The sequence below is a fragment of the Danio rerio genome, chromosome 2 (genome assembly GCF_052040795.2).
Source record: "Danio rerio strain M-AB ecotype USA chromosome 2, GRCz13ab, whole genome shotgun sequence".
NCBI classification, from domain to species: domain Eukaryota; kingdom Metazoa; phylum Chordata; class Actinopteri; order Cypriniformes; family Danionidae; genus Danio; species Danio rerio.
In genome coordinates, this window is record NC_141022.1 from 30,887,900 (window position 1) to 30,911,326 (window position 23,427).

Sequence of the window (23,427 nt, forward strand, 5' to 3'; positions counted from 1 at the left end):
CATTCATTTATTCATTCATTCATTCATTTTCCTTTGGCTTAATCCCTTTATTCATCAGGGGTCGCCACAGCAGAATGAATCGCCAACTTATCCAGCATATTTTTTACATAGTGAATGCCCTTCCAGCTGCAACCCAGTACTGGGAAACCCCATTACTGTCCAAAAGACATGTGGTATAGGTAAATTGGGTAAGCTAAATTGTCTGTAGTATGTGTGTATGAATGAGTGCGTATGGATGTTTCCTAATGATGGGTTGCATCCGTTGCGTAAAACATATGCTGGATAAATTGACGGTTCATTCCGTTGTGGCGACCCCAGATTAATAAATCGACTAAGCCGAAAAGAAAATGAATGAATGAATGAATTACAAAATGGCTCGTTCATCAGTATTCTTTTTTTTTTCTTTATGTAAGTTTTGTTGCAATCTGTTGACACAAAAGCATTATATTGGCATATTAATGTGTTGAATTTCGTCTATCAAACTTTACTAAGTCTACTGAACCAACATGTGGTTTTTAAGATTTAATAATGTTTTTAATTTTCTTACACTCACAGTAAAAAAAAGGTAATTTTGTGACATGTTACTGCCAATTTAAATGATTCCTGGTTTCAAATGTAATTTATTCAGTGTTCAGATCTTTCTGAAAATATTCTAACATTATGATCTGATGCTGAAGCAATATTTCCTATTATTATTAATGATAAAAAACAATGTGGTGTTCAGGTTTAATAGACAATGTTTAAAACCCATTTTTTCAGAACTTTGGATAATCAGAAAATTTTCCAAAACTAATATTTGTGTAATGTAAGGGGCGCTGACAAAGAAGTGCAGATCCAAATGTAGATTTTTTTTGGAGGATGTTCAGGCAAGCAACGGTCAACACAGGGGCAAATAGATGTATACAGGAAATCCAGAGTTGTGGTCAGTAAACAGGCGGATGGTCAAAAGGCAGGCAGCAAATAGGAATAAACAATAAAACAAGGCAAGGTTCTAACACAGCAAGAAAAGGCAGGGAAAGGAAAATGTGTCGTAATGTCACAAACAGTAAAACAAGACTCGGCAACTGGTGGGTGGGTGTGTGTGTGTTTGTGTTCTGCTTTTAAAGTCTATGTAATCAATTCTGAACAGCTTCAGCTGTGCGATAGTAATCAGCAGGAAAACCAGAACAGGTGTCAGTGTGAAGAGCATGACAGGATTTGTTGTCCAAATGTTGACAGATTTGTACTGCTGAGTGAAAGTGAATGATTCCCAGCGATCTACAAGTCTGGCTTACTTGTGATTGTGACAATTTGCAATATGCTTTATTATGTATAAATGTAAAACTCTTCATTTTACTTTTTCTTGTTTCAGTACTGCATAAGCAAACACTCAAAATAAAGTTGCAGACAATTATTGTTGATACCCAATGTTTGAATGCAAGGCTGTTGCTAAGTAAGGCAACCACTTGACAGAAACACAACAACAACCAGTGTAGTAAGAGAACTCCAGCTGCCGCATAACAAACCCACAGGTTATATAAAGACAAGTGGCGAAATTTACATCTACATGCAAAGGCAAGATGACTTGAGCTGTTGCAGGACTGCTGAAGGCCCTTATGAATGTGTCTTTCAGCGGTGCACTGCACTGAAGCATCCTTGTTAATGATATGCCAGTGCCAATAATTCCCCAACAACACTCTCGCCAGACAGTCGGATAATGAGTCGTGCTCTGCCTTCCACACTAGAACAGCTGTTAAGCTTCAACACTCAAACTTCCTGCTTAAGAAACTCTTAAATGGTTCCCTCTTTTCTGGACCACTTTCCTTGTCAAGCCTCGGACAGCAACATCTACACTACAAGAAATAAACTGACAACATAACACACGAACAACCCAAAATCACTCTAGTGAAAGGGTGCTCATTACCACAATGCCGCTGCTGTATGTTCCTCCTGCTCGGCTCTGCTCTGTTAGAAGTTGCTTGGCTGGGAGGAATGAAGAAACCCAGGGAGGATTTGCCACCACTCCATCCTCAGCAGTCTTTAAAAAGACTCATAAATGGGTTGAATTTATTTTGCTATGGAAGAAAGAAACCTTATTATATGTGTTCAAGAGGCGAAGGAATCCTGAAGGAAAACCCCAAGATCACATTAGGCCTGCTAAATGTCAGCTCTTGGAAATATCTTTTGATTTTGAGATTTAAACTCAGTTGTATTGTTCCCTGTGCCGTAGGAGCTCATCAAAATTAGGTTTATTTCACTTGCTGTGCAGTTTGAAGATAATTTTGGAACAGTTTCTAATAGCTTTGCTTAATTTTAGTTTTAACAGCTAACTAGGTCCTCTGAAATCCAGAGGGAAACATTTTGTACTTATTACAATGTGAAGGCAATTAATTGGGTTGTAAAAATGCTTTTAATATCTCATGCTCATTTGAAGCAAGGTGGCTTTAAGAGAGCAGAGGTTCTGTTTGCTTTTACCGAAAACTGATGGAAAAGGCTATGCTGTCAGCACAGTTGTGACACCGCCATGCGTTTAGTTTGGCCTTGTCCAGGGTTTAACTAATGCTCGAAAGTGCATGGCTGGCAATATTCTCAGGGGAAAGTCACCGTGGCAGTGAAGACACCAACCTTTATGGTCACACTGACCTAATTCTTCACACAAAACAAGCTCACCACCAGGGCTGTGGAAATCCGATAGCATCATGCTATGTTTTTAGCACTTGCACTGATACTGGTAAATCAATGTAGGCACAAGTCAAATTTATTGTCACATTCTCTCTATAAAGAGAAGCACTGGTTCGCAGGAATTATCAAAACACGTATTTATTTACAATATTAACACTCACAACAGGAACAGGAAACATCAAACCCTGGACAGTGATTGTGGCAATACAATACCGGACCAAAGACTGAACAAAACACAGGAGTATAAATCCACAACACCTGATGAACTGAATAAAACAGGGGTGAAAGAAAACGGCCGGAAATCAGAACAAAGGAATCAACTAAAGTACATGGAACACAACACAGACACTTGACACTTATTGCTTACTGTATGGAAATTAACATTTTGAATTGCTGTCTATTTTACGTTTCTCTTTTAATCCACAGAAGAGGAAAAAAGCTGGGACTGAATGGTGAGTCCAGAGGAAGGATTTACCACACACTTCCACCTACGATGTAGAAGGTGGCATAGGAAGCTGTCAGAAGAGCAAAGCCTTTCTTAGGAAAGCATTACAATAAAGGAAGGGATATGAAAGACTCCTAGACTGAGAAAGGGGGTGAGTACTATGTTAAGACACTATTATTAGCTTGCACTTCCCTTTCTTCCCTATATATAGGCCCTCGCTCTATATTGTGCTCAAGATCTGTGGAAGTCTGCTCTTGCCTAAGAATTTGAGAAGAAAAAAGGGTGAGGTTGAAATAGAGATACAAGTCACATTGTGGGTAATAAATGCACAATGATAATTTGTCTGCTGCAAGAAATACGTTCAATAGTTTAGTTTTTTTTAATTGTGTAAGTTGTTAAAAGTAGCAATTGTGAGATATAAAGCAAATATTGGCAAAAACAGTTAATGTATGGTTATTACTTACAGTCACATTGTAGTCACAACACTCATAAACTAAAGTCACAATTAAAACTATTATTATAATTAAAGATTTAGGTAACACTTTATTATAACTACACACTATCTATCATCTATTAAACATTAGCAAATAGTTAACTCATTATTTGTTAAGCATTAACTTTACATATAGACGTAAGTAAGCAGTTTATAAATACAGCTACAAATGTGCTTAATAATTGTATTTTCATACTTTACTACTTGTTAATTGTTCATTACTAAATTCAGCATTGCATTATTTACAAACCATTTATATTCTAGAGTAGTAAATAGCTTTAAGTTAGTAAATGATTAATAAACTATTGAAATCAACATTTATATACTTTATTATTTAGGCTTATATTAATAGTTACAATGTATGTTAATAAATGCTTTGTTAACTCAACTTCATGTAGTTTTATTGCTTAATCTAAAGTGAGGACTATTTATGCCTTATAAATCCCTTATGAATGACAATTAAAGGCTTAGTATCAATTAAACAATAAATGTTTGCATTCTTATTTTAAAAATTTAATTACAGTAAACTGTAAACATTGTCGAATGACATTAAATGAGAGGTTTATTACAAAAAAAGTAATACCTGCTTTTTTTTATTATATATTTTTATTTCGCTTTTTCAAGAATTAACAATACAGAACATCAAAACAAAACAGCAAAAAAACTAAATTAAAACATACACAGTATATTAAATAAATAAGTAAAATTAAATAAATAAATAAAAAGGGAGAAGATACAGTATAAGCTAGTAGAAACAAAAACATTTTGTCAAATCAAATGAAGTGGTACTGTTTTAATGTAGTTCAAAAATGGATTCCAAATCTTTTTAAATACTTCATCCTTTCCTCTCAAAGAATATGGTAATACAGTACCTGCTTTTGATTTTCTTTTATGAAAACGAAGAAATAGAATTTTTGTGTGATAATATGTTGATTGTAGCAACATTTTTTTATACACAAATGTTAAAGTTTCTCCCTGTTTTAAAGCATTTAAAAATGATTGTAGCATTTTATTTAAATCCATAAAACAGGAAAAAACAAAAAGTCCCTCAAAGCTCTAGAAACTTTTGTCAGCTTATATGGATTGACCCCACTGAATTTATTTTCATTTGTATTAGAATGATTTAAGGTTTTATTATTGTTATTATTATTATTATTATTATTATTATTATTATTATTATTATTATTATTTGTACTATTTTATTTAGTTTATTTTATGGTGCTTAGATGTAATGTTATACAGTATATGTTTAACAATGGAAGTTGAAAATGCCTGTCTGTTATTTGAAGGTTAAATAAATAAATAAATAAATAAATAAATAAATAAATAAATAAATAAATAAATAAATAAAACATTGCCGAATAACAGAAGTGTCAAAATACAATTAGAAATAATAAAACTAAATAAAATTGAATAAATCAACAACAATATAATAACATAAAAATATATTACGATACAACATTTCAATTTAGTTATTTCGCCAAGTTTATACTGTACAGTAATTTTATTGTAGATAAGGTTGCAAAGATTTATTTTTTCATTTGATACAGTTTTATTTGTGCATCTTCAAACGAATAGAAATTAATAAAGTCATTCATTTTATTTTTTTCTGTTTGCAATATAACTGCCTTTAATTGTCTTTATTATGAATTTATAAAGTATACATAGTCCTCACTTTAGATTAGGTCACAAAACTGGATGAAGTTGAGTTAATAAAGCATTTATTAACATACAAATTATCTTTCAGTATATGCCTGAATAATAAGATATATAAATGTTAATTTTAATACTTTATTAATATTTTACTCACTCCCTCTGAATGATCTTAAAATAGCACCAACAATTTTTAAATAACTGGTTTGTAAATAATGCAATACTTACTTTACCAATGAACTAATAATTATTAACAAAGTATGAAAATACAATCAATAAGCATTGTACATGTGCTGATAAGTCAAGAATAGTTTTTGTGTCTGCAGTTATAACCTTCTAACTAATGTCTATTAATGCATATTTAATACTTAACAGATGATGAATTACTAATTTCCAATGCTTAATAAATTATTCATAGTGTGTAGTTAAAGTGTTACCAAATCGGTATATTGTGATAAATTTGCAATTAAGAGGAATTGAGACACAATTATGAAAACACCCAAATGTAATTTTGAAAATAGTGTAGGTATGGCTATTATAAAGACATTACAAATGTTAGAATATGTTTGATAAGTTATAATTATGAAATACAGCTCAATTGTAAAACAGACACAGCTATGCAATGATTAGGTAATAAAGAATTTAATTAAAATAAAAAAGGACCATGCTGCATAAAAAATAAAGCAACTGCAAACAATAAGCAATTCTGTGATATAAAGTTGCTGTAGCAAGATCTGCATTTGCAGAAATATGAATAAGAGCAACAACTGTGGAATACAGAGTGAGATATAGTAGCAATTATAGGAAGTACAGCTTTTTTTCTGTATACTTTGGCGCAGAAACAGACTTACATATTGACCCCATCGGTAAAAAAAATCAACACTTTAACAGCATGTTTATCAGGTTTTCCCTCAAATTTATTGACATTACTTCATCACGAGCAGACTGCGCACTTTAAAAGGACAGTGGTTTTGAAGGGAAAGACACACTTTATTACTACAGCATTAATATCCAATCCTGCACCCGTCTGTGCCAGCCGTGTTTTTCTACCTGGAATCCTTTCCCAGGATTTATGGGATCATTCACACAGAAAATGTGCACCATTAGGTTTTTCGCACGCCACAATTCAATCACGTCCTGAAATCCCAGCGCGGTCACCTCTCCCGGCGCGTGTCATTGTAGGCAGGTATTTCACCCCATGCCGGTTAATTCCTCCTCGGACTCCAGCGGGAGAAAATCAGGCCCTGAAAAATCATTACTTTCCATAATCCCTGCCTTCCATACGCCACCACATTAATGTGCGTATGACAAAAGAGGAGGAGGGAATGAGAGCGATGCGCTGGAATAAAAGAAATTGGATTAGAATAAGTCAAGAAAAAGGGAGATCTGTCCCCAAAAATTGAATTGCTGGTTTTAAGTGCCCTTGCTCCACCAAGGTCTTTCATTCCTCATATTCTAACTTCATTTTCCATCGTAGGGCTTTCCCTTTTTTTTTTGTACTCCTCCTGACATGGTGAGGAGAAAAATTCCAGCAAAACTGTCAGATCGCAGCGAAGCCTCAAGATTAATGCCGCCGTTGACAGCGTGTCTGACTGGAAAACAATCGGGTTTGTATTTACCACACTGCAAATTGATTTACCGCAACCAGCTGATGGAAAGTCCTTGTCATTGCATAAAGTTGCATGTAAAGAGATGTTTTCGTCGAAACGTGAGGGAAATTTTACAGAACTGTTGACTGTTTAAACGTGAGGAGCATTTAGCTCAACAAGCAGCACCGCGAGACACACTGCTGGGAATATAAACACATTGCAGTCTCAGGTGTTTACTGAGAGAAATTGAAGCTTAGACTCAGTAATGGTGTTTGGCAAGCTGGGGCTGGTCGCATCGAGGCGAAGATGCACTTCTACAGGGGGTAAACAGAGAGCACCGATAACCTCGACAAAACCAAAGACGGAGCCGATGGAAAGTGGGAGAAAGAAAGCTCACAGATCCGACAACACACAGCATGATACTGTCTACCAAGCACTTTTCAGAAGCTCTGATTATACCGCAAGCAAAGCTGTGGCCAGAATGCGGGGCTGGTAAAGAGAGTCAGAAATAACAATGGCAATCAAACTGTTCCTGCACGCACGGAGAGTGACTAGGCCTCAGCATTACCGTGACAAGGGCACAGTGCACTTAATGTAAGTGGTGCCGCTTGGCAATTAAGACAGCAGAATGGATTCTCAGCAAAAGCCGAAGTGGAGAAAATTACGCCCTAAAGTGGTTATGATTTACTCATATATAACTGTCACCATGCTGAACTTCGGCGGCCTCCCTTGTTGTGCCAGATTTTAAGTGGAACATGAGCCGGAGTCGAAGACACTAATATTTTAGTGGGCACGCTTTCAAAGGTCATCGACCATGTGTTGGATGCATCGCCGTCTCATCTTGTAAACAAACCCCCCCAAAAATCAACAATGCTTTTTTGGCTCCGTGTCATTTGCTATGATGCTCATACAACGCTATTGATCTGTTTATCGAAGTGTATGACTGTGCAGGAAGTACTCGGATTCATCAAGTGCTTCCTTCACACCCTCACCGCCTGTCAAGCCCCCCTCTGCCGTACCAGGAAGGGAGTCTGATCATTATCACACCACAAGTTTTACTTCCCTGCACTTCAGTATCTCAATAACACATCACATCACACAAACAGCTATGAGAGAGGACAGGGGAGAGAAGGAGCATACAGAGATCCAATGAAGTCATGGTTGGTTTTCTGAGGCATTGTCTGGAACCGCTGCAGCAAATGGGATAGGCTTCAAATACTACAGACTCAAAGAAAGTGGCCAGAGACAGTTATTATATTTGGCCCGTAGTTATATATAAAAATTCTGTTTGAGATGCAGTGAATGAATGCGATTGGATTCAGCGCTCCTCTGTATGAAGCTTACTGCAAAACGTTTCACACTTATTACTTTATGTGAAGCTATATTAGCTGGGCAGCTGATGTCGACTGCCATTTCTGTAAGGATGAGAAATAGAGATTTTAATACAGTTTTTTTATGGGACATTTTAGATTGGTCTAACTGCATATTTAAAAAAAAAATAAAATAAATCAAGTGATGTATACTGTATTATGATTATTTCTGGGAAATAATAGCATTCAAAACAAATCATAGTCATGAACAAGCAGACGGAAAATCTAACTTTATTCAGTCGCCAGTGTTAGGTAAGTTACTTAAAAAAGTAATAGATTACAAGTTACTGATTTCTACTGGAAAATTGTAATCTGATTACATTACTAATTACTTAATGTAAAAAGTAATCAGATTTACTTTCAAGTTACTTTTAAAACATATCAAATCTAAGAAATACTAAATAAACTGCATCACTTTCAGTTGTTTAATATTCACTGAAAACATTATAATGGGTTTAGCACAGCAGCTTGATACATTCAAAAGATAAGTTTTGGATGAACTATTTCATCATTTACTTAATCTTCACTTGTTACAAACCTGATTGTCTTTTTTTGTTCTTTTAATACCTTTAACCATTGACATTCATAGTCGGAAAAACACATAGCTTACCATGTCTGAGAAACTGTAAACACTCAAATGTTTAATCATTGAAATCTGGAATATGTGAGTGAGCTTGCACGCCATGTGCCCATCTCTCCCACGATCTCTCCATTGAAAATAATGAACCTAGCATTGCAAAGGATGTGTAAGCTGAGAAAATATTATATGCTACTCCTTTTATGCTAACGAAGGACTACTGAGACATTCCAAGCATGGGAGTCCTCCTGGCGTGGCAGTTCATCACAGCTCCAATACACATCTCTACCATTTGCTTACAGTAACCATGTGCCTTTCACCATACACAATTCATCTGCTTGTGATCTTCCTTTATATATATTTGTCATGTTTGGTGTCATTTGACAGTTTATGACTTGAGCGTTGTAGTGATGAAATCAACAGAAACATTCATTGATTGTATTTCCATATACAATATATTTACTATTGCTGAGTCATGGCCTGAGGAGAGTATGCTAATGTTCTTCTCCCCCACTTTATCTACTCAACTTTGCTATCATGTCCAGCTGGTTTTGGGGGTTGGTTTTCCCTTATGTTTGACAATGCTTTGCTCAGGGTATAATAAGGAATGTTTTTTACTCTGCGTCTCCCGCACACCGGGACATAATTTACATACATTATTTTGCTACATTTATTGTAGAAAGTTTGCAAAAAAGTCTTTTCACAGTTTTGGCATAAAAAAATCATTTGGACCCATTTTTTGTATTATTAGCTACTGCCAACATGATTCTCATGTAACATATATATATATATATATACTGTAACTGAAGCACACTGGACAATGGAGTTGGGGATCCTTGTGCAGTATACAGTACAAAGAATAGCCAGGCAGGCAATGGTCAAAACAGGAGTAAAACAGAAGCACAAAGGTAATCTAAAATCTTAGTCTAAAACAGGCAAAGGTCATGCTAGATGGCAAGCAGGATAAACCATGAAGCAAAGTAAGAGTCAAAACACAGAGATACTAAACCAGTAAATGCTTCATAATGTTACAGGGTTAGAAACCAACAAGACTCAGCAATGTGTGTGTTTGAGAGGTGTATAAATAGCCTGTGCCAAATAGTACTAAACAGCTTTAGCTGCCAGTGTTTGCAATCATTAGGGATCTGAATCAGGTGTGTGAGTGGAATGCATTTGGGTGGCATTTGTAGTTCATTCATTGTAGTTCAGATTTGTAGTTCTTCAACAATCTACACAGGCTGAATCGCTGGTGACCGTAACACATACATACATACATACAGAAACGCATACAAGCATAATGTACATACATAATTTGAACTTTTGGCCAACTTTGGATGGAAAAAAAGCTTTCATTTTAATATTAGCAATGCTCCAATGTGACGTTCTAAAGTAAGCTACAGTAGCTTTTAGCTGCAAAAGAGAAAGACGTTTTCATAAAAGGTTTATAGAGGAAAAAAAAACAGTATTCGTTTGTATGAAGCATTATTATTCTGCACTGCTTACTGACCCAGTACCTAGAAAGATAAGAACAGATAAACGTATAATAAGTATGCAGATCAAATACATTTTAAGGTTTTATTTCTATTACAAAAGCAATGATGTAGCTTTTAATTCTACTCATTCAGATATAAAGCATGTCTCTCATTCTCATCTGGACACAGAAGAAAAGATACAGTATGTCTCTGCTTCAATTGTGGTAATATTCTCGTCGCCTTTGTGGTTGGTCAACAGAGCGGTCAGTTTGCTCAAAAGACTGAATTTGTGGATCATTACACAGAATGACCCGAACAGCCAAAGAAAGACCCCGTCAAGAGATGTGATGATTGTTCCATTACACTGTGACTCACGGCCCTTGAAACGAAATGTGATATTTGACAGTCACGCATGTCTCCGTGTCGTACATTATGTTCAACATTAGTGCATTTTGTGAGAACTGTCTCTGACTTCTGTATTTCTGAGAAGTACATCTAATATCAGTGGGACATAACCATGAATACGTTCTTGAATAATTCTAGGAATTTCTCTGAGAGTTGTTGAATATTCAATGAAAGCTCTGTAGTTCATATCTAATTAATGCATTTGAACCTCATCTCAAGTTCTGTGTTTGATCTTATGCCATTTTGTAAATCGGGCTCCTCCGGAGACGTGCTTGCATGCTTGCTGAGTACATGACTTGATACTTCTCTCCAAGGTAGACATGAAATTGATCACATGCTTGATCGCAAAATGAGGTCTGTTCTTATTTATTTAATTCCGGCTATTAATTTATTTCATTGCCACTCCATTAAAATAGTTGAGCAGAGGTCAGGGAGTACATGAAGTGTGGCACTTTCGACAGTAAAAAGTCATAATGTGGTTCAAACGCTAAGTTTATGAGGTCAGCCATTAAGATTAATTGTCCTGACTAATGATTTAGACGAGGATGCTAATTACCAGTGATTGCCCATTAAGTCAAACACAAATGTAACCCTGATATATTGTCACTCAGCTTTTTTTATTGTTGTTTTTTTTTTCAATGTCAGCTCCTAATCGCTGTTTTTGTGAAAAATAAAAAAATCATGTGACTTTTCGCAGCTGCTGGAGACAAGCTTGAACCAAACCTCTTCTTTTATGTAGGTCTGGTAGGTTGTATAAAACTATTGTCAAAGCACCTGGCAAAGGCACGTGCTGTTCTCTGACCAGCTGGAGCTCTTTTACCTTCTAGTCAAAAGCCCTGCCTTCACTTGTCCATACAAAAGAACCGCACCTGTGTTACAATCCACCTGCTCGTGTTCATTGATTACTGCTGCACCTGCATCTCCTAATCAACCCATTTCAGATCCTCAGGTGCCGACCAGCAAAGCCAAAGATGTCTGGTTGGCTTTGTCCGAAAACGTGTTGCCTCACTGCCCTATCGGGCAATGACTTTACAAGCAGCGTTTGTGCACAAAGGGACCTAAACTCCGAGAAGGATTTTGGTTTGGAGCTGTTTGGACAGAGCTGCATGTTGGCGCAGTGTGTCCACAGTCATATTAGGATGATATAAAAACAATAAGCCTTGTTTTTAAAATTGCCTGACGTTAAAATTGGATCCAAATCCCTTCCATTTTGAGGCCCAACGTGATGTAGGAGTGGGTTTCCCCACCCACCGATTTGATTGACAGCTGCATATTAAGATGTCTCTATAGGTAAGCTTCGGTCACACTTGACTTTCCTCCCCATAGACTTCCGTTCATACTCTGACCTGCGAAATTGCATCACTTGACTGCGTGAGACCAATCGAGGATCAAAACATGACCTTTCTGGACAGAAATTTTAAAACATGGAGCAATAGCTCGCTTTTTTTAATGTCTAATAATCTTGTTTAATCCCGCCCTTTTTTGCAGCGCCATACAACAGAATTTCGCACACACAAACTCTATTTTGACCGCAGCTTAATGCGTAATAAAATCAACAAGACAGGACTTGCGCAAAGCAACTGGGATTAAAAGATTAAATGTGATCAGGAATGAGTTTTACAAGTTTAAAATGTTTTTAAAACAGTGCATGTTTGTATTGAATTACAGTGATTTACTTCAGCTTTACTTTATCTTCACAGCCGCATGTCAGTGCAATTATAAAAGAAGATGCTTCAATCCCGGTTTATGAATGTTAACTCAAGTTTATTTTTATACAATAACATAATGAATATCCATACAGCAGTGGATATTAATGTGTATCCTGTCACATTTGCTGTGCAAAAACAGTGCAAAGTTTGTAACAACTTTGTAACGAGATTGTGTTTGACTCATTGTTCTCATAACTCTACAACAAATACATCAAATAATCATTGGGAAAGTTCTAATGCTGTTCAAACCAGATGCCACAGAACACACAGAAAAATCACGCTATTCGTGCTTAAATAAATGCGTGGACATTTTGAGTGTACTTGCTTCATTCGTGCATCAAATTCACTTCACAACAGAAGCGGAAACTCCTCCAGAAAATTAACCTGGATGATGAAAGCATTCAGCGGTGCTTCTGACTGAGCCGAGCCCAATTTGATAAACAGGTGCTATGTTGTAATCATGCCCCTACAAGAGCTAGCTCCTGATAGGTTAATGCGGTGCGAATGTCCACTGAAGTTCAGATTTTTGTCCTTGAGCGTTCGACGTGAAAAACACGTGATACGCACGTCAATCGCACAAAACGCTCAAATCACGCCGCTTTATTCGCGTGAATTGCGTCTTTTCTATTTGCGCCTTTGCATTGAATAAACATGTAAATCACTCGCGCTTGACGCTTCTTCAGCATCTGGTGTGAACGCAGTATTACTGTAGTATTTCTCACAAACTTTACGTGAGATCTGCTTTGTTCATGTCTGTCACTGTGCTGTTTATCTGACGCAGGTGAGGTGGAGATTGAGGCACCCTCTGACAGGCACGTGGGAACGGTGGGCGGGGAGAAATAGCATTAAAGGCACAAGCAGCGAAAATAGCTACATTATGTTTAAAACAGAAAATTCCAATATTCCGAAAGCTATAATAAATAATCTGATGGGTGTTTTGAGCTGAAACTTTACAGACGCATTCTGGAGACACAAAAGACTTTTCTTAAATCTTGAAAGAAAATGTAACATAGGTGCCCTTTAAAGTTTACATGGCGATGAAGTTTCTTACATGACACAGCCCTGATGATTTAGAATTGTTTCATTTTTCCCTTTCTGCAAATATTGACAAATGTCCTAATTGTATTGCAAAATATCTAATATATATATACACATTCTCAAATATGTGTTTGTCAGCCTAATACTGATAATTTTATTTAATTTATGACAGGTCATGGGCGCTGCCATGTTAATGGAGGGAGCTGATGGATTTACAACATGTTACAAGATCAACTTCTAAACTACATGACAGTAAGTGGCTGTTTAACTGGAGAAGAATACAGTAAATGTTTGTCACCTAAACAGTGTGTATCTGATCAGATTATATGTAAAATGTTTATTTTAGCTATCTTCATAGTCCTCAGTGTGTATTTTTACAAAGCATTAATGTTAGGTTTTGCGAGTTTGTATATTTAATAGTCTGATTTCTAAAATGAATGGAATTTGTTTGAAAACATCAAAAATGTGTGATTTATGAAAAGCGCTCAGTGACTCAGCATGGGAACTACATTTTAACTTAGCAACTGGTGATGTGAAGCAATGAACGTTATGAACACACTGTTGTAATTGTTCGATTCAGTGACCAGCCAAAACTGATCATACCAGTGTAATAAAAGGGTTAACTGCTACAATATTAATTTACACACACACAAAGATGTTACGTTTACACACAAGCTGACCATAAACCCAAGTTTTAGGCATAAATTGCAGTTCAGCTGTCACAGAAGCAAACTTGCAGGATTTTGTAATATTGTAGGCAGTAGAGGTAAAATCAGTGCTGATCTAAAGATTAATCAGATGAAGGAATCAGTACACAAAATTATCATTAGCTGAAAATATCCTTCATACTGCACTAAACGAAACTTCTAATTGACAATAAACCATAAAATGTTAATGTTGTAAAACTTTCATTTTTATGCTTGCATTAAGTGTTTCAGCAGACAATTCATACAATGAATATTTTTATAAAACTGCAATGAAAACTTGATTGATTGATTGATTGATTGATTGATTGCATGTCTCCTGGTGTACATAGTCATCTTTAAGGTTAGGCTGTGTCTGCATGTTTATTTGCAGAAACCGGCTCCCTTGATCGTGCATGCTCTACTGAAATTCTAAATTCTTGATTCAGATCATCTGTGAAATTGTGTACTATAAGCTCTCAGAAACATCTCATACAAGACCACTCCCAGATGTTTTCTTTTTGCTATTATGGATAATGTACATCTAGGTGCTTGTTCTCGCAGAATTCAACCCAACATGCTATTAGCAGCAAGAAAGAAAAACAGATCAATTCAGCTAACTAATCTACGATTTATTTGGTCACAAGATGGCATCAAACTGTCAAGAAAAGTGGCGAGATAAACATATAATGTTAAAACTATTGACAGTAGAGGTAATTCATAGTGCCCGGATGAGCTTCTTATTAGTTTCAGCGTTGCATCTGGGAATAACCTACCTTTAAAGGTTCACCAATCAGAATCCAGTATTCCAGAAAGCAGAGTAATAATGCTTGGACACACCTACTTATGATTAAAATAATGGCTAGTGGAGTGTCTGCCATATACTGTAAGCATATCAACATTTGTCATCATGATTTTATATATTTATTTATTTTGAAGAATCAAGTTTTAGTTACTTAACCATAGATAAAAGAAATGCTGTCATTTCACAATAGTTTTTAGAAAATATTGCTAAAGTTTTGTGCAAATCTGTAATGGAAACCAGGCTACTGTTGCTGTCTGTTGCAACATTTTGAATGCAACTATCAATTGTCTCTCACAAACGCTTATCATCTCTGTCCGCAATCTTAGGCAGCTCATTTGTTACCTCGCTGCCCTATCAGACAATCATTTCACATGCAGCTTTGTCCACAAAGGCACCTCAAACTGATTTCGGACAGACTTCTGAGGCAGCATAAAATTGATCGAATGATAAACAAAACAGACTTTGGTGATAAATAACCGAATGTAGAACACTAAGTGAATGTTTCTGTCTAGAAATTACATCAAAAGTGGAAAAAATGGTCAAAAAGGCAAATTTACACATAAATTGACCACCCGTCAAAATTTCAGATAATATCTCCATTTATTTTTAGGCCAACTGTCACAGAATCAAAATCACAGTTTGTGAAATCTTAGGCTGCAAATGAATACATCTAAACAAATGAATACACATCAAAATGTGACTACATGATTGGATCTGGAACTCTCTTGTTGTCTTTATACCACCATATGTTGCGTGGAAAGGCGCATTTTTAGCTTTTAGATGCAGCCCTTGACTCGTTTAGCTATAAAAGGCTACAATTGTTTTTTCTCCATTGCTCATTGTAATGTAATGTGTATTTATATAGTGCATTGATCATGTATGTCCATCAGTGTTGGGGAGTAACTAGTGACGTAACGACAATACGTAATTTATGTAAATATAAATAAAACAGTAACTCATTACAGTTACTAAGAAAAATGTGTAACTAAATTACAGTTTCTCATAAAATTATTAAAGATTACAAATGGAGTTACATCTAATTATGTTGAATGATATTTATCTGTTGCTTTGCCTGTTTTTGTTATATGCTAAAGCCATTTATTAAAGTGGTGCTATAATGCTTTTGACTGATTTTCCGGTTTGATAGCGGCGCACAATGTCTAGCAGTTACATTAATCCTATGTGTCGCTGAAAGCATGATTAGGCTACTACAACCAGTCTGAAAGCTGCCATCATGGCGAGTGATAAAAAATGCATTTCGTTGCTGGAAATTTTTAAATAATTTTACCCTGAAATCCGAAAAGGGCACACAAATATAACAGGTTAGTGCAAAATTTGTTTGCCAGCTGTTAAAATACTTTTAGCTTCAATATCGAGCCTGAGGAAGCATCTGCAGGTATGCAACCTAGCCTTTTTTATTTTATAAAAGCAAATGGTTTTTGACATTATCGTGAGTGTACAGAAATAAACACATACTCTTTCATTTTGAATGATATATTATGACTGTGTTATCGATTTGTGAATTTCAGGGCACCAACAGGCTCCTCTGGCCAAAGCGATTTTATCACATTAACAGTGTTGGGCAGTAGCGTCGCTACTTTTTATTAGTGAGGTAGCGCAGTAGCATTCACATGGGTTACATTTACTGATCGCGAATCAACAAGTGACAGCACTGACATTCACAAAGGTGTGAGGCCAGTGTCTAGCTGATGAAAGAAATCCATATAATATCGAGAATGGTGATTTCTTCTTCCTGTTTTACGGTGGTCGGCAACAAACCTTTTAGTGCGTTACTGCAACCTGGTAATGCCATCTTGTCGATGATGTTGATAACCAATCATTGTGCTAACACAAGAAACTTGTTTGATGGAAAGATGACAGAGGGAGAGGAGGTCTATATATTTATATAAAGACTAAAGTATACTATGGCAATTACTATTAGTTCATGATAGTTACTAATGATACTACATTATGTAGTGTAATTTATTAATGAAGAGTTGTAAATATATATTTATAAAATATGATGCTTATTCCTAAACATTTTCTTTTACTATAAATTACTATAGTATTTTAAATGTGTGACACCTGGTTTTATTGGATTTTGTTTTTGCTAATATATACAGTTGAGGTCAGATTTATTATTTATTATTTTTAAATATTTCCCAAATTATGTTAAACAGAGCCAGGAAATTTTCACAGAATGTCTAATAATATTCTTTCTTCTGGAAAAAGTCTTATTTGTTTTAATTTGGCTAGGATAAAAGCAGTTTTTAATATTTTAAACAACATTTTAGGGACAAAATTATTAACCCCTTTAAGCTAAAATTTTCCTCGATAATCTACAGAACAAACCATCATTATACAATAACTTGCCTAATTACCTAGTTGCCTAGTTAACCTAACCAACCTAATTAAGCCTTTAAATGTCACTTTAAGCTGTATAGAAGTGTCTTAAAAAATATCTAGTCAAATATTATTTACTGTCATCATTTCAAAGATTAAAAAAACATTATTAGAAATGAGTTATTAAAACTATTATGTTTAGAAATGTGTTGAAAAAAATCTTCTCTTCGTTAAACAGAAATTGGGGAAAAAATAAACATGCAGTCTGATAATTCAGGGGGGCTAATAATTCTGACTTCAACTGTATATATTAATGTTTCTGTTAGGAACAGCATATTATTTACAGTAAATGACTGAAAGTATCCCCCATCTGTGTCTTTGACAGTTTTATTGATCACTAAAATATGATTATCTTGGATTAAGGTTGGTTTGATTTAAAAATAAAAATTGCAAAAATTGCTTAGATGTATTTTTTTTTTATTGCAAATGTCATTAAATTCACCCTGCACAACTAGCTAAAGTTTAGATTTTGTAACAACAGTAAACTATTTATTTATTTATTTTTACATAAGGTCTGGTTTTGTGGTGGCTGTACTTTAAAATTAAATTAATATAATCTCAATCAAAGTGATGAAAGATTTTGAAATTTTAAAAGTAAACAGAGCTTCTGTAAGGTCACACCTGCTTGGTATAAATGCTTGAAAACGATTTAGTTGAAAATATCTATAAGAAATTTAAAAGTTACTTTTACTTGTATCAAGTAATTGAAAAGGTACACTACTTATTACATTTTAAATACGGTAATTTGTAGTTTGTAATCTATTACTTTTCCAAAGTAACCTCCCCAACACTGATGGCCATACATCCAAAGCGCTTAACAGTCAGGAGGGGGAAAGGGGCTGGCTGGGGTTTGGGGGGTTTCTCCACAACACCACCATGTGTGCAGCATCCACTTGGATGATGCGACGGCAGCCACAACACAACGGAACCTGTGCGCTCACCACACACCAGCTATTGGTCGAGTGGAAAGACAATTCGGTGGATGGGGATGATTGGGAGGCAATGTAAGGCCGATGGAGGGAATTTGGCCAGGATACTGAGGTTAAACCCCTACTTTTTATGAGAAGAGCCATGGGATTCAGGATCTTGATTTAATATCTCATCCGAAAGACGACACTCACTGACAGTATAGTTTCCCCTTCACTATACTGGGGCATTAGGACTCACACAGACCACCGATTTAGCGGCCCCTGCTAACCTCACTAACACCTCTTTCAACAGCAACCTAGTTTTCTCATTTAGACTCCCTTTAGGTAGTGGCCAGGCTCAGCCCTGCTTAGCTTCAGTGAGTAACCGGTCTGGGGCTGCAGGGTCATATGGCTGTGGCTAATATGTTTGGATTCACCTAAGCTCTTGTTAGCTTGCTGCCCAATCATACAATGACTTCACAAACAGTATTTGTGCTTGAAGACGTCTCACAAACCTTCTGAGGCAACATAAAAGTTTAATGATCTGCAACAAAACAGAACAAGGTCATAACTAAGTGAATATTTATCACTAAACTATACATTTCTTGCTTAAATTTTTTTAAAAAAAGTGGAAATAGGCACCTTTTTCACACAAGCTAACCACCAAACACATGGAATATTTATTGTTTAGCTCACTGTCATGTAATTGAATGTGCAGGACTGTGGGATTTTGTCTATTTTATGCTGTCTTAAAAAATGGATCAAATGAAAGAATCTCAGAGGACAGAATCTGGCACAATCAGTGGATTTGGACATGCCTTATTGCCTTTATATCTCTATATACTACCTGGGGTAGCAGCATTTTTCAGCCTTTTGGAAACAGCCCTTAAACAATAAATGGCCTCCATCGTCTTTCCCAGAAGCTCACAGCCACACAGAGACAACATTTTTAGCTCATGTTTTTATCTTGAAAAATATTTTACACTCACAAATGTTCAAAACACATTTGTTTTTGGAAGTCAGAGATAGCCCTAAATCTTTACCATTAAGACACTGTGAGCTGTCTTAGTAAAATACATGAATTACGGGCATTACACATTTTTATATACTGAATTGAGATTATAACGTGAAAAAGAAGACACGAGTTTATCTTTGTGAATCACGTAATGATGGATTAAAATAATACAAAAGCAGGAATGTGAGAGCAGGCTTGTGGTGATAAAATACAAAACATTAAGCAGCATGAGGCTGCAATGAGGACAATAACATTAGTTTTCTGGATGAGCTTAAACATTAAAGCTTTCACAAACACAGTCAGCGGTAGCGAAATAAACTGCTACATAACTTAAGCTAAACTCCCTTAGATAGCCAGTAATAAGGCCTGTCAAAGAAAGTTGTGAAATAGCAGCACTAATGCTAAAACAAAATAATATGATTTTTTATTTTTTTTTTTTTGTTATTATACTCCAACACTCTCACATCGCAGTTCTGTTTCTTGCTGTTTATGGTCCAGAGAAAACACACTTCAATCACTCCAGCGGGACCTTGACCTCCAGAATGCTTCTGTTGTAATGCTAAGAGTTCCTGTGCACAGTACAAACTCTTCTTTAAACATGAAGACTGTGTACCACATCAACAGCTGAGCATTCTGGGAAAGCAGTGTGGGGAGTCAACGGATCGTTCCAGAACCGAACAAGCCACAGACCATGTTATCCTTAAAAGATTGGTTGGTGCCTACAGATCTGAGCTTTGATTTCATTTTCAAAGCAATCCACAGGCACCCAGCAAAAGGCAATCCACAGGATGACTATCCAGTCAACATCACAGTTGCGTGTTAATTAACTTTACACCTTAAAACAATAAGAGGCTCTACAATCAAAAACCCACCAAACCGGTTTTTGAGAAGTACCTTTTGGTTCGCGTGTCCTTTGGCGTCTGCAAGGAATACACATTCTCAGGCAGACACAGAAGCGATCAGAAACGCTTCCAAAGTTTAATGGACATACAGTAAAACTGTGTTTATTTGAGTAATGTATGTTTGCTTTATGTTTCTGTAGGTTTTTGTGTGTACATGTTCCATGTGTTTAACAAAACTGTTATAGATAGTTCTTGAGTAATAGCCCTCAGTGACAAATGAAATCTACAGAATGTTTATGACATACTTCATGTTTGGTATTGATTGAAAGCTAGGAAAGTTTCAAATGCATTGGTTTATATGAAGAAACCATATTATGAAAGGTGTCCATGTTATGAGACTTTATTTTAACAACTATGCTATCAAAGCAGCACCGACACAATTTGTCAACCCGGCCTTCTAGAGGGCAGAATTGGGGTGTGACTCCACCCCGCACCTTCTCTGATTGGACAAGTATTGTGTAGACCCAGCCTCTACCAAAGCCTATAAAACTTTGAACAAAGAAATTTCATCGTCGTCTTTTGCCGGTCGCTTTGCCGGTAGCCAGTCGTTTTGCCGTCGCTGCCCGAACGTCGCTCTCCTCGTGCTGTGGCCGTTACATCGCCTCGCCGGAAGCCTCGTTACATCACGGAGCAGACCGCGACCTTCACTTGCTGCCGGCTCGACCCCCGATCTGCTTGTGCAACCGCTTCAACAACAAGCCATCGGGTCAACACATCCAAACTCTGAAACTCATCATAACTACAGGAACCCAGGAAGGACTTCGAACGCCGCCTTGTCCAACATCCGTATCCCTAGCAACCGACTAAGGAAACCCCTCTTCACCGACAAGGGAATTCCATCACGTCACTGAAGTTGCTACGCTGACCAATCAGCTTCGCCGGGATTTCCCTTTGGACCAGTCGAGGAAACCAAATTCCATCAGAAAGCAAGTAGTACAAACAAGGTTTCTACCCATTACTGAATCTGGTGTGAATTATGTTTAAGTAGTAAAGAATAGCAAAATTCTCTGCTTTTATGGTTTCTCTCAGGTTACAATGCTAAGAACTTAGCAAAGGCTAGAAGTTGAATCCACTCAGCCAAAACTCTCCTCAAACTGCTTGTGCGTGTGTGTATGTATGTGCATTTGTTTGTTTTACGTAGATTAGTACTTTGTGTTATAGAGTAGCAATAAACTTTTGTTTCGTTTTAAGATCCGTGTTGGTGTGTTGTGTGCTTTATAAGTTAATGCCTCAGCTTCAGATATTGCTACCTTGCTCATTAAATAATTAGATACTGTTTTTTATATTGTTATTGTTGGCCACGTAATAATATAATACAGAATTGCTTTACACTAAACGTTCTATTTGCTGGACAAATACTAAAGTTAAGTGTAAAGCTTTAAATAATTCTATGTGAATCATGTTCGAATCTTTGATTCGAATCCCCAAAGTTTAAACATGATTTAAACCAAAGAGCTGATTCTTACAGCAGATTTATTTCTTAGCAGTATGTTTCAAATCATTAAGGATTTAAAACTGAACATTCTTATGTTTCACAGAACATTGCAGTATTTGTCATACATTATTTAACTCTGCAGATCATTATTTTTAACACATGCTCTTGTATTCTTTAATAAAAAGCTTTCTTACGCTCTGTATTACAGTTTGTTTGAGATAAGGCTATTCCATTTTTTCATTCCATACATACACTCAGCGGCCACTACATTAGGTACACCTTACTAGTACCAGGTTAGACCATGTTTTGCCTTCAGAACTGCCTTAATCCTTAATGGCATAGATTCAACAAGGTACTGAAAATGTTCCTCAGAGATTTTGGTTCTAGCTGACATGATAGCATCACGCAGTGGCTGCGGATTTGTCAGCTGCACGTCCATGATGCAAATCTCCCATTCCACCACATCCCAAAGATGCTCTATTGGATTGAGATATGTTGACTGTGAAAGCCATTTGAGTGCAGTGAACTCATTGTTATGTTCAAGAAACCAGTCTGAGATAATTCACACTTTATGACATGGCGCGTTATCCTGCTGGAAGTAGCCATCAGAAGATGGGTACACTGCGGTCATAAAAGGATGGATATGGTCAGCAAAAATACTCAGATAGGCTGTGTCATTGACACAATGCTTAATTGGTACTAATGAGCCCAAAGAGTGCCAAGAAAATGTACCCCACACCATTATACTATCGCCACCATCCTGAACCGTTGATACAAGGACGAATGAATCCATGCTTTCATGTTGTTGTTGCCAAATTCTGACCCTGCCATCCGAATTTCACAGCAGATCTAAAGACTCATCAGACCAGGCAACGCTTATCCAATCTTCTATTGTCCAATTTTAGTGAGGCTGTGAACAGTTTTCTTTTCTTAGCTGATGGGCATGGTCCTGGTAAGGTCTTCTGCTGCTGTAGCCCATCTGCTTCAAGGTTGGACGTGTTGTGCATTCAGAGACGTCTTTTGCATAACTCGGTTTTAATGACTGGTTATTAGAGCCACTGTTGCCTTTCAATCAGCTGGAACCAGTCTGGCCATTCTCATCTGACCTCTGACATCAACAAGGCATTTGCACCCACAGAACTGCCACTCACTGGATATTTTTTTCTTTTTCAGCCCATTCTCTGTAAACTCTAGAGATGGTTATGCGTGAAAATCCCAGTAGATCAGCAGTTTAAAAAATACTCAGACCATCCCATCTGGCACCAATTTTTTATTATTTATTTATTTAAAAAAAATTTTTGCAAGGGATTTATGTTATTTATGTTTTATTAAATTAGTGGCTTTTTAATATGAATTCATAGAATTTTTTTTTTTTTTTTTTTTTTTAAGCAAGCACACAGGCCCACCCCAACTCCACTCTGAAACATACTGTAGCTATCGCTGTAAAATGAGTGCCATAAGATTATATTGATTATGATGAAATTACTTTCAACTAAAATTTTAATGTAGATGACTTTTTTAGCCATTTAGTTGAACATAATACAAATAATTTGAGTGATTTTTTGTTTGTTTGTGAAATAATGGTCTGTAGTGATTTATATAATGCCAATACAAAGTCAATGTTGGCAAAAAACATATATACAGCAGGAAAAACTAAACTAATACAGAGAAACCTTTTTTGTAACTTTACAGTTGGATATACAGAAGGTTGTAGCATCCAGGATGACCTCAAATACCATTTATTTTAATGAGCAGACAATATATGCACAATCCCTCATATTGTAAACTAATGCTGTGTTCTTCCTGGGATGTTCCTACTTAGTTGTAATAATGTAATAATGATGTCAGGTGCATTCAAGTCACT

The 23,427-nt window shown here is 36.2% G+C and overlaps 1 long non-coding RNA gene across 2 annotated transcripts in view; it reads left to right on the forward strand.

Annotated features, from left to right (window-relative positions):
• Positions 1-23,427, forward strand: part of LOC147846376 (uncharacterized) — an 80,800-nt gene that overhangs the window by 23,682 nt on the left and 33,691 nt on the right. Inside the window, exons 3-4 of one of the 2 annotated variants that reach the window (XR_015478534.1) lie at positions 3,088-3,257; positions 13,585-13,664. This is a non-coding gene — a long non-coding RNA (uncharacterized LOC147846376). Of the gene's footprint in view, positions 1-3,087; positions 3,258-13,584; positions 14,299-23,427 lie in introns of those variants that run through there. The other variant, XR_015478533.1, reaches the window with a different exon arrangement.